Below are 15,492 nucleotides of genomic sequence, written 5' to 3' on the forward strand. Positions count from 1 at the left end.
CTCCCCCTCCCTCCGACCCACACGTACCTTTTCCAGCTGTTTCAGAGAGGATTTCAACTCTGCTCTTGCCTGCCATCATGAAAAGAAAAAAAATGTAAAAGGAAAAAGGCAAGAGCTGAGGTCAGGCTGAGCTAGTTGCTGCCAGAGTCACCGTGGATGACTCTGCTTAACTGTTTAAAAAAGCCTCTAAAAAAACGCCCTCTACAGGAGGAGGCAGGAGAACGACATGCCTCATCTACATCAGGAATTTTTCGGCTTTTAACCCTTGCTTAACTCTGCTCAAGTGATCATAAAACGCCTAAAGTCAGACTAGATGAGGCACGTCGTTCTCCTGCCTTCTCCTGTAGAGGGCACTTTTTTAGAGGCTTTTTTAAACAGTTAAGCACTAAGCAGAGTCATCCACTGTGACTCTGGCAGCAACTAGCTCAGCCTACCTCAGCTCTTGCCTTTTTCCTTTTACATTTTTTTCTTTTCATGACGACAGTGGTGAGGCTGTGCCTCCCCTGCCTCCCCTGACTGCACGTCACTGGTAAAACCTCATATAAATTCACTGGGACCTTATGGAATCTGTCTACAGCTTAGTATTATGGATATTTTATTTCATTCTTATTTAATAGAGATCAAAAGCCACTTTTTAAGTCGGTCCCACTTTAGAGTATACCACGTTGAAGAATCTTGCTATAAATAAACAGCAGTGACAAGGCCATTATCATTTTACATTATCACTTTACAGGACAGGTAGACTTCATGATGGAAAAAGTTCAAAAACATTCAATTATCTGCTGGCAGTGTTAATTCATTACTAAACAAATAACTTGGTAAATTGACAGCCCAAAAACCTCACAGAACTAATTAGATAGTAACTTAGCTAAACAAGACAGGCCACAACCCCACAATTTTGCCCCAGTAACCAATTTCCAGTGACTGAACATCACTTGAACCAATTATTCTTACATCCAAATGAGGTGATCAATATTTTATATGAGTATTTAGTGTGCAATATACTTATTATTTGTCCCTAGAGTTGCTTGATATTAAAATGGCAGAAGTCACCCACATGACCATCACATGGTCCAATCACATGGTCCAAAGCTGGAGATGCTGCCCAGACACACCATCGCGGCTGCAGGGCAAGGTGGCCTTGACTCTCTGTGAAAAGAATGTTATTTTGACTATATCGCACCCATACTCCATATTATCCCTCCATCCATTTTCCTACAGTAAAAAATGCGGCAGGTCTGAAGGCCCAAATGTAAAAGATGGCTTCCAGCTCTGACAGCCTGTGCGGTTCAGGAATGGGAGAACCATGGAGTTCTTGGGTCCCATCTGCTCATCTTTCAAGATTTTCAGTCACTTGGAAATGTGCATATACACACCGTTAAATATATTCATAACCCTTCAAGACAGAGTTTCTAACTTTGGCCAATTTGGCCTGAGAATTTTGGGAGGTTTTTCAGAGGCTCCAGAGGGCATGTGAGGACATGGTTTTATCACATGACTTGGGGGGGGGGAATATCCCATTCTACCGTAGCCTCCGCAGTCTCCAAAAATTGAACGAGAATGGGACATACATTCTAGAATAGTTATTGGATGTTGAATACTGGCATGTCACCCAAAACATGGTGTGGCATCTTTGACATGGGTGTCATAGGATCACTATCAAAGGCTTAAGGACACCCTTCAAGTCTGACACTGAGTATTGCAAAAAGGGACTGCAATTACCCCAGTTAAAAAACTCCAACAAAACCTGCCTTGGTATATGCCAATTATTAGTTTGATCTTCCCGTTTTAGATTTGTATATTGAATGATGGTTTTAATCCTAAAGGATTTGCACTGGGATTTCTCATTCAGTATGTTTTTATAGTTCTTTGCTGATCATTATTCTCGTTCAAGCATTAAGATTTCTATTTTTTGTTATGCTTGTAACACTATGTAGTAATTACAGAAGGCTCAGAGATTTATTTTATAAGGCATTAATTTTATTTATCAAATCTCTTAAAAAGTTAAACATAAACCATGCAAGACCTCTCCCCCCCCCCCCCACCTGTTGTACAATTCATCTTAAGCGGGATACTGCAAATGCTTTATTCTGTTATATCCTAAAAGACTGGAATAAGAAGGAATGTGTTTATAAAATAAGACTTCCTCCAAAGTTGAATTATGGAAGCTGAATTACACTAAAACAAACAATTTGGCATGTACTCCAAGTTCTCTTCAAGCTGCTGTTGAGAGCTTATGTTTGTGGAGGCTCATTATACAAGCTTAAGTTGTATCTTTAGAAGGTGCTATAGACATTAACTTAGCAGCATGGAAAAGGTCAGAACATTCTATGAATAATTAACTGTTTTCAACAAAGTGTGAGTGTGCAGAGACTGGGAAATATTTATCTCTTCTAGTTGCCCCAAAGCCAAAAAATATTTGTTTATAAATACACATAGTCTAGATATTAGTCTTCTTAGTATCCTAGTAGCTGGTCTAGAAATCTAATCCTCCATTTTAAAACTCAACCTGTCAACATAAAAATAAAATGACAGGATTAATAATTATTAGACAACCTGTGAGCCAGGGGGTCATGTCAGAGACATTTCATTACCTAAACAGGGAAACAGAATGACCAAAGGGCAAAAATGGAGTAGGAATAACCTCCAACTCTTCCTGCCAACTTGTTGTAGCTGACGGTGTGACCACTGTAATCTGGCCTGTAAGAGGACTATAATGGGACCAGCCAATATGACCTCTGGGGGGGCTGAAGGATCGGTCAGTCTACCTAGTCCTTGCAGGATTGGGTCTACTGAACCTCCAGCTAGTGCCATGGCAGCACTGAAGCAGCCACAAATTTGCCAATTTCAATCCCATGAAAATCAGTGTCTCAGATTTTGGATCGCCCAACTGAAGTTGCAGATGAGAACTAGAGTTTTAGTAACACATAGATAGATAATAGATATGTCAGGCAATCCGATGTCTAAATGAGAGTTTCCCAGGATACTGGAAGACCTCAAAAAGATGGCATTCTGGTTAGAATCAGGAGGATTTAGTTTTAAAGAGGACAATCCTAAATGCCATAAAGACAAATGTAATTAATATCTCTTATCAGAGTACAAAGGAACAATGCTGTATAACTATGCTAAAGTCAGACTGAGGTTCTTTTCTCAATTCAAAGGTCTTGTTGTGACCAATCTGCCCCTTGGTTAGTAAAAGAGAGGCACGAGGAGAATCCTCCTGCCCTCAGTTGTTGCTTCCTTTAGGTGCACTCCGATCAAAAGGACAGGGCTTCTAATATTTGTTATGACTTTCCAAAGTGATTAATGAATTGGAGTGACTTCTGCAAAGATTTTTATAATCATCAACATATTACCATTTAACAACTCAATTCTTCTTAATCACCATGGCTGCAGAATAGGTGCTTTCATAACATAGCCCATAAAGCACTTCCAGCCACCATGAAACTCCCCAACAGTCACATAATTGCATTTCAGGCATTTGCCAACCAATTGCATTCACAACGTTGCCAAGTGTCCTCTGATCACTATTGAGATCTTCTGTCGGCTTCCCCAGAAAGTCAATGGGAAAACCAGCATGGAAGGTTTCAAGCGGAAGGGACATTGAATTTGAGGTCTGTTTCTTTGGCGCGCAAAGGGATTTCCTCCCATCTCCCACAAAAATGCTAACAAATTTCATTGTTCTCACTAGTGAGGCAGTGAGAAGCTCCAGGCCTTAGTCCTCTCTCCAGGGCTCCAGTAACTGCATCTTGGGAGTCTTGGAATTGGGGCAGTTGAGTTAAGCTGTCATATGGCATCTCACTTAAAGACTGCTTTACTCAATGTTTGAGATTCCAAGTCCAACTGTGATCCTAAGCGGGGGATGTGATGTGCATATTAAAAGGAGATCTTCAGACTTAAGAAAGTAAAGGAAGCATGGAGTAATGGAAAGGGTATTAAGATAAATCCAAAAGTGCCCAATTTACTTAAAAATATTTTCCTGTTCAGTTCCTGCCCTAGTTCTTCATCCACCAATAAGTAATTTTGTTGAAAAAAAAGAAAGGAAGTTGAGTATATTACTTTCACATATTCAATATAAATGAGAAAAAAATAACTTCAGAATGTGGTTTATATCTCTGAGCAAAACCCTTTCCCATCTAATATGATTTAGAATTTTTCATTAGGGTTTTAGAAAGGGAGCACCAACAGATAATATGGTAGAATAGAGTAGAATAACAGAGTTGGAAGGGACCTTGGAGGTCTTCTAGTCCAACCCTCTGCTCAGGCAGGAAACCCTATACCAATTCAGACAAATGGTTGCCCAATCTCTTCTTTAAACGTCCAGTGTTGGAACATTCACAACTTCTGCAGGCAAGGTGTTCCACTGATTAATTGTCCTACTTGTCGGGAAATTTATCCTTAGTTCTAGGTTGGTTTGTTCCTTGACTAGTTTATAGCAATAGCAGTAGACTTATATACCGCTTCATAGGGCTTTCAGCCCTCTCTAAGCGGTTTACAGAGAGTCAGCATATTGCCCCCAACAATCTGGGTCCTCATTTTACCCACCTCGGAAGGATGGAAGGCTGAGTCAACCCTGAGCCGGTGAGATTTGAACCGCTGAACTGCTGATCTAGCAGTAGCCTGCAGTGCTGCATTTAACCACTGCGCCACCTTGACAAGAAGCACATCCATTGCTTCTTGTCTTGGTAGTAGTATATTGTTTTTATCGTAGAAAATGAGAGCAAAAGTATGGAAGCTGATGGGAGCTAGAAATCTAGTAAGAGATTTTCCACCTGTACTATAACTGAGATGAGTGAACCACAATTATGCCATTTTAAAAAATGCATAAAAGAAGAAAAAAAACCATGAAAAAGATAAAAGTGTGCTCTTTCTTGCCTTTCCCACATGCTGAAGTTGAGATCGCGTAGTTGATTTGTGAAGGGACCCATGGTTTTAGGATTATTGTAAATGTGAACAATTAAGACAATGCTTTTGTAACACAATTTTCGGTTTCAAAACTATTCTTGCTGGTTAGAACTTGTTCCCTCCAAGGGAAAAAATCAGATGGCTCAGAGATTTATGTGACAACTTCTCCATGTTCCCACATGTACACAGCAGAAAAGATCCTGCAAAGGCAAAAACAACAACAACCCACCAGAAACTGCAGTCCAAATCACAGGTTTTATGCAACTTGAAGATTGCAGAAGCAGCTAGACAGGTTGCTGAAACTGCGAGTTCAGCAACAAAATGATTGGTGATTTATCTCCAATGCTTCTCAAGAAAGGACAGGCGCAATTACTGTCATCACATGCAATTTATCTTTCTCAGCGCATTGGGAAGTAATTAACCTCCCCCCGTTTTATTACTTAGTGTAGGGTACATCATACAAGGACTGGCAATATATATTAACAATTCACTTAGATTAGTAAAACACAGTAAAATATAAATGTTTAAAAAGATATATGTTCAAATACTAGTGTCTACTCTAGGCCATGTAATGATTGATGCGCAGTATCATTTAAATTTTAAAAAAATCAGATATTGCCCTCAGCTTATAGCCCATCATGAGGTGATCTACAATTTATGTAGACCCTGCAATCACACCAGAGGTGGGTTCCTACCAGTTCGCACCTATTTGGTAGAACCGGTTCATCAAATCTACTGAACCGGTTAGAAGAGGTTCCACCAGTGGACCCGGAAAGCAGGCCACACCTACAGAAGAGTTCCAAAAATTTTTGTTACCCACCACTGACACACACACACACAGAGAGAGAGAGAGAGACAGACAGACAGAGACAGAGAGAGAGAGACAGACAGACAAAGACAGAGAGACAGAGAGAGACAGAGACAGAGAGAGACAGAGACAGACAGACAGACACAGAGAGAGAGAGAGAGAAAGAGAAAGAAAGAAAGAAAGAAAGAAGAAAGAAAAAGAGTGAGAGAGATATGAAAGAAAAAAAAGAAAAAAGGGACAGAGAGACAAAAGGAAGGGGGGAGAGAGAGAGAGAGGGAGAGAGAGAGGGAGAGAGAGAGAGAGAGAGAATGGCCGGCAAGCCACTCCCACCAGGTCACATGGCTGGCAAGCCACTCCCACAAAGGAGGCCACACCCACAGAGTAGGTTCCAAAATTTTTTGAAGCCCACCACTGAATCACACTGAGCGGAGGATATTATGCCTGATTTATACAGAGAAGGGTGAGGTGCACATCCTATTCAGGATTGCCCATTGTTAACATGGTACAGGTGGGCCTAGGACTGTTCGCCTCATACCCTTCTCCGCCCCTTGTTCACCTCCAGGGTTCCGCCCCCAACGGTCTCCTGAGCCCAAAAGGCTGGGGTGAGCAGTATTTCGGCGAATGGCCTATGACGAAGGTTCTGGGACGGAAGAGGCTGGATCCCATTTGCCAGGGCTGGGGTTGTTTCAGCGGAGGAGAAATGGTAGGGGTTAATGGCTGGGGGTGAAACCCTGGGGGCGAACAAAGGGGCAACGAAGGGTACAAGGCAAACAGGCCCATTCCGGTACAGGTAGTCCTCAATTTACAACCACAATTGAGGCCCAAAATTTATATTGTTAAGTGAAACTTTTTAAATGAGTTCTGCCACATTTCACGACCTTTCATGCCACATCTGTTAAGTGAATCACTGCTGATGATAAATTAGTCATCCAGTTGTTGAGTGAATCTGGCTTCCCCATTGACTTTGCTTGTCAGAAGGTCACAAAAGGTGAACACATGACCTTGGGACACAGCAACATTCATACATATGCACCAGTTCCCAAGCTTCCAAATTTTGATCACATAATCATAGGGAATGCTGCAAAGGTCATAACTTTGAAAAACAGTGCTGTTGTAACTTTGAACAGTCACTAAATGAACTGTTGCAAGTCGAGGACTACCTGTAGTTCAAAGCCTGGCATCTTTTTTGTGGGCTTATTTATATGTCTTAGTGTGCAATGACCCATTTGGCTTTCCACTAGGAATCAATGTTAAATTTGTCCAAGTGCCAATCGAGGGAGTCCTGGATTCGAGTCTTCTGGCTGATAAATAAGGAAGTCCGGCAGCCACAAACACCCCCAAAACATGTACAGGTAGTCCTCGACTTACAATGTTTCACATAGTGACCATTCGTAGTTAAAATGTCAGTAAAAATGACTTATGACCAGTTTCACACTTATGGCCATTTCACCACCTCCATAGTTCACGTAGTTTACATTTGGATGCTTGGCAACTGATTCACATTTATGACCGTTGCAATGTCCCAGGGTCATGTGATCACCTTTTGCACCCTTCTGACAAGTGAAGTCAATGGGGAAACCAGATTCACTTAACAACCATGTTAGTAATTTAACAACTGCAGTGATTCCTTTAAAAACTGTGACAATACAGTCATATACTGGGGCAAAATTGACGTAACAACATACATTTGGGGCTCATTTGTGGTCGTAAGTTGAAGACTGCCTATACTTTCATGAAACACTATTCAAACAGACGTGTTTGTATTCTATTTTATAGGGGCTCATCAATAATCATTTCCCAAATCTATTCTATGCCCCCCCAACATATGACTTTATTCTCTCTACAAATCTTTGGAGAAGATACTGAAAATTTAACTATCTGTTTAGTAAATGCTGTTTAAAGTTAGCATAATTTTTTGCAGCTGAACAGGAAACACAGAAGAAACTGGAATTGTGCCCCAGGCCTGGCAAGACATCCTCTAATTTTAATAAAATAAAATAAAACTTGTCAGTTCTTTAGTACTCCTACAATACTGCTTAAACCTTATTCTGGATTTTGTAGTTATGGGGTTTCCCGTTACAAAAATCAACAACCACATATTTGCAAATCCTACCCAATTAGCCTCTCAGTAGGAGTGGAAATTGCTGGTAAGTAAGGAAGCAAAAAAGAAAGAGAGAGAGAGAGAGAGAGAGAAAGAGAGAGACAGAGAAAGAAAGAAAGAAAGAAAGAAAGAAAGAAAGAAAGAAAGAAAGAAAGAAAGAAAGAAAATTTCAAACAAATACAGGACAACAGGCATCACACTGGACCACCACATGACTTTCTAAAGGCTGAGTTTTTCATCATCCAATTCCACTGGGCAAGATTTCAAAACCACAAATATTTACATGTTTATTTCTTTATCCCTTTCTGGACTTCAGAATGGGATATTTGGCTTAAGTGATTTTGCAGAGCATGCAGCTAGCCTTGGCAGAAGATGCCAAAGATCACATTTAAATTATATCATCAGTCAGACTGCTTTGATATACTCTGGTTATAAAAAGACCACCAAAGTATTACAAGGTCAACCAATTAAAAATATGCAGATGAGAGATATTAAAGCTTAATTGTATTCCTCAGCATTATAACCTAGAAGTAAACTTGCAGAAATTTTGAAGCAAGAATCATAAATTATTGCTCACTGTGAATAGCTTTGAAATGAGATGAGTGGCAAATAAATGTAATAAATAAAAAAATAATAAATCTACTTCCAAAAATAACTGAAGTCTACAGATCTCCTTCATAAAATGACCTATTTGCCTTTTTTAGTAGTCCCTAGTCAACAACCTCAGTGTAACAATAAATTGATTTTTTTCTGTCAAGGATAGGTAGTCCATTAACAGCCCAGGAATTCCAATTAGATTCACAGAGTCTCCCACTTTAATCTTAATACAGGTAGTCCTCCACTTACTAACACAATGGAGGCCAAAATATCTGTTGTTGAGACATCTGTTAAATAAGTTTTGCCCAATTTTATGACCTTTCTTACCATAGTTGTTAAGCGAATCATTACAATTGATAAGTTAGTTAAGTGACTCTAGTTTCCCCATTGACTTTGCTTGTCAGAAGGTCACAAAAGGGGATCACATGACCTTGGAACACAGCAACAGTCATAAATATGAACCAGTTGCCAAGTACCTGAATTTTGATCATATGATTATGGGGATGTGCAAAGGTCATAACTTTGAAAAACGGTCATAAGTTACATTTTTTCAGTGTCATAACTTTGAATGGTCACTAAACAACCTCCTGTAAGTTGAGGACTACCTCTAGTTCAAAGCCTGGCATATTTTTGTTGGGTTATTTATATGTCTGCCTGACCCACAATTCAATGGTATAGTGTATGTTTTGCACATTGAAGATGTCAGATTCAATTTCTGAAAACTGGAAATACTGAGTAGCAATTAAAGAGAAAAGCCCTCTGCTTTAGAATCTATTGGTTAAAATTTGATACTGCTGGCTAGTAAGTGGATAAATATCCAGCAATTATATTCCCTCCACTGTTTAATTCAGTATGATATAAGGCATGCTTATGATGGTATTAGAGATCTGTTAGTTGGAAATGTGATGATTTGCAAAAAAAAAAACAAAAACCCAGAGAGATGGCATAAGAAGTCTATGTGGCCAAACAAAAAGATACTCTCCGGATTATGCTGATGTGGTTTTGTCGTATAAAATGGGATGAATGAGACCTAAACTACACAATCGATTGAGTTTAGAGGAAGAAGAGTGAAAAAGTTGTAGTTGAAGTTGGTGAGATCTTCAAAGGTAAGAATTTAAAGAACAAAAGCCATTATATGAAGATATGGTAGAAGAAAGGATGATTTGCAAGGACAGAAAGTTACAATACAATACAATACAATAGCAGAGTTGAAAGAGATCTTGGAGGTTTTTTAGTCCAACCCCCTGCCTAGGCAGGAAACCCTATACCGTTTCAGACAAATGGCTATCCAACATCTTCTTAAAGACTTCCAGTGTTGGGGCATTCACAACTTCTGGAGGCAAGCTGTTCCACTGATTAATTGTTCTAACTGTCAGGAAATTTCACCTCAGTTCTAAGTTGCTTCTCTCTTTGATTAGTTTCCACCCATTGCTTCTTGTCCTGCTTGTCCTGTCCTCAAGTGCTTTGGAAAATAGTTTGACTCCCTCTTCTTTGTGGCAACCTCTGAGATATTGGAACACTGCTATCATGTCTCCCCTAGTCCTTCTTTCTATTAAACTGGACATACCCAGTTCCTACAACTGTTCTTCATATGTTTTAGTCTCCAGTCCCCTAATCATCTTTGTTGCTCTCCTCTGCACTCTTTCTAGAGTCTCCACATCTTTTCTATATTGTGGTGACCAAAACTGAATGCAGAATTCCAAGTGTGGCCTTACCAAGGCATTATAAAGTGGTATTAACACTTCACGTGTTCTTGATTCTATCCCTCTGTTTATGCAGCCTAGAACTGTGTTGGCTTTTTTGGCAGCTGCTGCACACTGCTGGCTCATATTTAAATGGTTGTCCACTAGGACTCCAAGATCCCTTTCACACTTACTACTGTTGAGCAAGGTACCACTTATACTGTACCTGTGTATTTTGTTTTTGTTGCCTAAATGTAGAACCTTACTCTTTTCACCATTGAATTTCATTTTATTAGATAGTGCCCAATGTTCAAGTTTGTCAAGATCCTTCTGTATCTTTAGCCTATCTTCCGGAGTGTTGGCTATTCCTGCCAGCTTGGTGTCATCTGCAAATTTGATGAGTTCCCCATGTATTCCCTCATCCAAATCATTGATGAAGATGTTGAAGAGTACTGGGCCTAAAACAGAGCCTTGGGATACCCCACTGCATACTTCCCTCCATGAAGATGCAGTTCCATTGAGGACTTCACATTGAGTGCGGTTGGTCAGCCAGTTACAAATCCATCTGGTGGTGATGCTGTCTAACCCACATTCTTCTACTTTATCTAGTAGTAGGTTATGGTCTACCTTATCAAATGCCTTACTGAAGTCCAAGTAAACTATATCGACGGCATTCCTCTGGTCCACTAATTTTGTCACATTATCAAAGAATGCAATAAGATTAGTCTGGCATGATCTGTTTTTGACAAACCCATGTTGGCTTTTGGCTATTACTTTGTTTGCTTCTAGGTGCTCGCTAATTCGTTGCTTGATTATCATTTTCAGAATCTTTCCTGGTAATGAGGTCAGGCTGATAGGTCTGTAGTTTCCTGGATCTGTTTTTTTCCCTTTTTTGAAGATGGGGCCCACATCAGCTCTTTTCCACTCCTCTGGTAGCTCCCCGGTGCTCCAGAATCTCTGAAAGATATAGTTCAGTGGTTCTAAGATCTCGTCTGCCAGTTCCTTCAGAACCCTGGGGTGTAATCCATCCGGTCCTGGTGATTTGAACTCGTCTAGGGTAGACAGGTGCTCACTTACCATTTTCTTCCTATTTCAACTTGTGTTCCTAATCTGATTTTTGTGGTGCTGTTTTTGATAGGTTGGACTGTTTTATCCCTTTGTGTAAAGACAGATGCAAAACATGAGTTAAATAGTTCTGCTTTCTCCCTGTTGCTTGTCACCTTCTTGCCACTTTCTCCCAGCAATGGACCAATTGTTTCCCTAACCCTTTTCTTGTTTTTAACATGTTGGAAGAAGCTTTTTTTTTGTATTTTTTACTTTTGTGGCAAGCCTTTCTTCATTGTGAGCCTTAGCTTTCCTCACTTCATCTTTACAGGCTCGGGCTATTTGCTGATATTCTGCCTTAGTTATGTCCCGTCCCCCCCCCCCCCCGTTTCCACTTTTTATTCTTTTCTTTTTTGTCATAGGGAACCTAGGGAACATTTTTGTCATAGGGAACATTACATAGGGAACTGTGTTGTTGTTAACTAGATTTTGTTAGACTTCCTTTTCTCTTCTTTTTTGTGCCTTTATTTCTTTAGCTTGCTATTTCTTATTGCCTTTCTATGCTTTGAAAAACATCCAAAGAGATATTCTTGTTTGTTTCAAAGAAATCTTAAAAATTATAATTTTATGATTAAAAGCAAAGCATGGCGGGCTCTATGCACAACAAGCTTATTATGAACAATTCTTCAAAGTCTGTGCATACTTATTCCGCTCCTCAAAGCTACTGGAAAGGTTTTCCAGTTGAGATACCTATCAGGAGTTCCCTCTCAAAGCAACTAAATCTATTTAATCAGGGATGCAAAAAACCCTGATTTAAACATTGAAGCTATGATAATAATATATTATAATACAGACATGATACAACTAGCTGAAAAATTATGAAAGCATGTGTGTCTCCATGGGTTTAAAAACTGGTGTCATAAATAGAAACTTTGCATTGTACACTCATCCAAACACAATAAACTAAGGGCCTCTTTTGAGGTGGAAGAAGCAGAAATGCCAAAGGGTGTGATAGGGTGTGGAGGGAGCACACAAGCAGAGCAACAAAAATCAAGACAATTCCCTCCAACCCCCCCCCCCCAAAAAAAAACAATAGCAACCGGAAAGCTTTCTAAACACTACATTTTGTTCAAGCAGGGTAACAATAATAATAAGCAAGCAAAGGTTGTACCAGTAGTAATAGACATGTTGGGTCGCAAAACAACTGGAGCACCACTTGAATACCATCGGCATTGACAAAATCACCATCAATCAATTGCAAATGGCAGCTTTGCTCAGAACAGTCTATAGATAGCTTTAAGACTACCAAACAACCACATCTGCCTATCCTAGGACCTTAAGAAAGACTCAACAGGTGGATAAAAATGTCAAATCCAGTTTGAACATCTGGCTGTCTGTGGGATGAACAATAACAACAAAGAAACATGAAAAGTGCTATGTAGCATGAATGGGCTCCCAACCTTGTGTCCCTTCTTGATAGAACATTTATAAAATGAAACAGCTGGAAAATGGGAACAATTTCCTTTCCCTCATGAGATAGAGAGAAGATGTTTTCCTAAAATAGCAGCAAGGATGGATAGTCATAGAACTGCTTATTGCACATGATTGCTCATTAAATGCCAAGAGAGATGAGCTTAATACTTCTTAATCCAATATTCTCCATTGGTAGAATCAGTTAACTTGTTTCCTCACATCTATTAAGATTTAATGATAAAAGCAGCCTGAAGCCACTACAAAATTTAAGTCATCTATTTTTACCCTTAAGCTCTCTCACTGGAAAAGAAATATACAGACGAATGCAGAGCTAGCCCTAAAAGATACCAATTTATTTGGGAAAACCTTCCTACAACTATCTTCTCCAATCTAGTGCCCTTTTTATTGTGTTAATGTACCAGGTGTTGATACAGGATGTTGTGAGTATATCTGGAATACAACCTCACAACTCAACAAGATCTTTCTCTACTTTCAGATCCAGTTTAATGCAGAAAGAATAAGAGATCATTTGTAAACTAGGAACAAACTGCTTTGGATAAAGGAAATAAGAGTCACAATATATAATTTGAACTATGAAAAAGTAACACTACCTTAAAAAGGGCATAGAAAAGTAATTTTGAAATGTTAAATTCCCTGTCTTAGAATCTGTGGTATTCTCCAGCGCAACCATTCAGCATTATAACCACTCCAATTTAGCAATTAATTCTCATTTCATTCAGTTATTCTCCATTGGAAAAAGCTAAAAAAAAGGGTGTATCATTTGAGGTTCTTTCCAAACCAAAACTTGAAATGCTGTTAATTTTACCATGTCTGTATAAGCTTAAGACAATAATACAGTCTGATTAATGCAAAAGTTTGGACTCTTTTGTCCTCTAAGGATTTCCTTTCCTACTCCCACCCCAACTGTTTCATAACCATTGGAAGGTTCCACATATAATCCTCCCAAAACCAGGGCCGGAGCAAATGACTCAGCCATATGGCACAGATCCATTTAAAAGCTCTACTCTAATCATAAAATATGCAATGTAGTGTGGCCTCAAGAGACAAGAAAGGCGTCAGATATATGTGACATGGACAAGTATTCCTGGAAGCCAGCTGCTTAGCTATTTTTATAAAAATTTTTGCAAAAGACACACGCTACATTGTAAAGACACACTAAACCCAAAACAAACATTTTTGAAGACTGTTCTTGGAGTATTTATAAATGGCTTGTCTTTAAAGCAAAATTAAAAGCAATTCTGCCTCAAATACTAATATTGCAAATGAATGAGTTAGCGTTGTATACAACATCTGTCATTTTATTGTTCTTTGGCAGCATTCTGCCCATATTGAGAAAGTACTTTCTCCAAAGTACCTCACAACAGTCAAAATGTTACCTCAAAATGCATTAGAATCTGCAGGAGGAAACTTTTTTAAATTGCACATAAAAGTCCTTCCACACAGGCATATCCTGCCTTTAGCCAACAATTATACACACCCTCAAAATGGTACTGTGAGAAGGCTTGAGTACACCTTAGAAGAAAAATGCTAAGTTACTCTGAAAATGCTAACAATTCATTTCTTGTTTTGCCCAGCCAATACATTAACTCCAATGTGAAAATGATTTCAAGAATGAAAGAGTAGCAGGCCATCTGAAATGCTTTGTCAGTAAGGTGGGGTGAAAAATTCTGAGCTGTTATTTGAATTAGGCAAAAATATGCCAGTTTTTATTGGGAAAAGCTGCAATGAAAATGTTTTCTGATGAATGACATACATTTCCTTTACCCACTTGTTATAAAATAACCACCTAAAAACCACTAACAATTCAAGAGCTGTGAAATTTGTGTAATATTTTCTTTATTCCACTATTGCTAACGATTTTATGAAAGAGGAGATTTCCCATAGGGGGGGGAATCAATTTTTCTCCCCTTTCAATTTTTTATATGGACAACTTTCTACAACACACTGATCTTTTTCTGTGTACATGTTCCATATAGCTACATTAATAATCTCAGTTAGCATCCAAGATGAAAGTAAACAATATTTTCTATTTATCCTTTCTTACATTATCTAAATCATTATTTTGATTGTGTTTAAAATTAGCACAAAGGCCCAATACTGATACGAAATCACATCATTAGTTAAATCTTGGAAAGCAACATGGTTATTGTAGTAAAATTCTGATTGTCCCATAATCTAATGCAGAGCACAAAGTACAAGAATGAGCAGCAGAGGGAATAACATGTTCCTCACACAATACTTTTTATCTATTTCTAATCCCAATCAGATCGCAGAAAGTAATAACACTTTTTGCTGGCTTCCTTGAAAAGTAAAACCACTACAGGTGCAAAGGGACACCTTAGTTCGGTGTTTGTTGACCTTTGCATTTTTAAAATATATGGACTTTGTTGGCTGGGGAATTCTGAGAGTTGAAGTCCAGACATCTTAAAATTGCTAAGGTTGAAAAATGCTGCCTTTATTCAGTTTGACAACCATTTCCCATCACCTTCAGTTAGTGCAGCTATTGGCCGGCAGATATGATAGGAAGTCCAACCCATTGTGCCCTGAGGTTAACATAACTGGCATGGAAAAAATGCATGATGTGATAGTATGATAATCAGTTTGAACATCTTTAACAAGTAGATGTACAAGATGGAGGTATTCTTATCCAGGCAGACATAATTTTGAGACAGGAATAAATGTCACATTCTCAATATTTCTTACTTTAAGGTACACCTGCCAGGTGAATGCCACTGTAAAAAGGGGGCATGTGTCAAGACATTAAGCTTGACTACAGTTCTGGGTTAGATCCAGAATTAACCGTACATTAAAGCATGACTATAATTCTGGTTGAATCCAGATGTCATCATGCTTTAAAACTG

General features: G+C 39.0%; 1 protein-coding gene across 2 annotated transcripts in view; it reads right to left on the reverse strand.

Moving 5' to 3' along the window:
- The window catches only part of RAI14 (retinoic acid induced 14), a 122,792-nt gene that overhangs the window by 55,613 nt on the left and 51,687 nt on the right, over nt 1-15,492 (reverse strand). The window lies entirely within an intron of this gene.

This window comes from Thamnophis elegans, chromosome 3 (genome assembly GCF_009769535.1).
Source record: "Thamnophis elegans isolate rThaEle1 chromosome 3, rThaEle1.pri, whole genome shotgun sequence".
Lineage (NCBI taxonomy): Eukaryota > Metazoa > Chordata > Lepidosauria > Squamata > Colubridae > Thamnophis > Thamnophis elegans.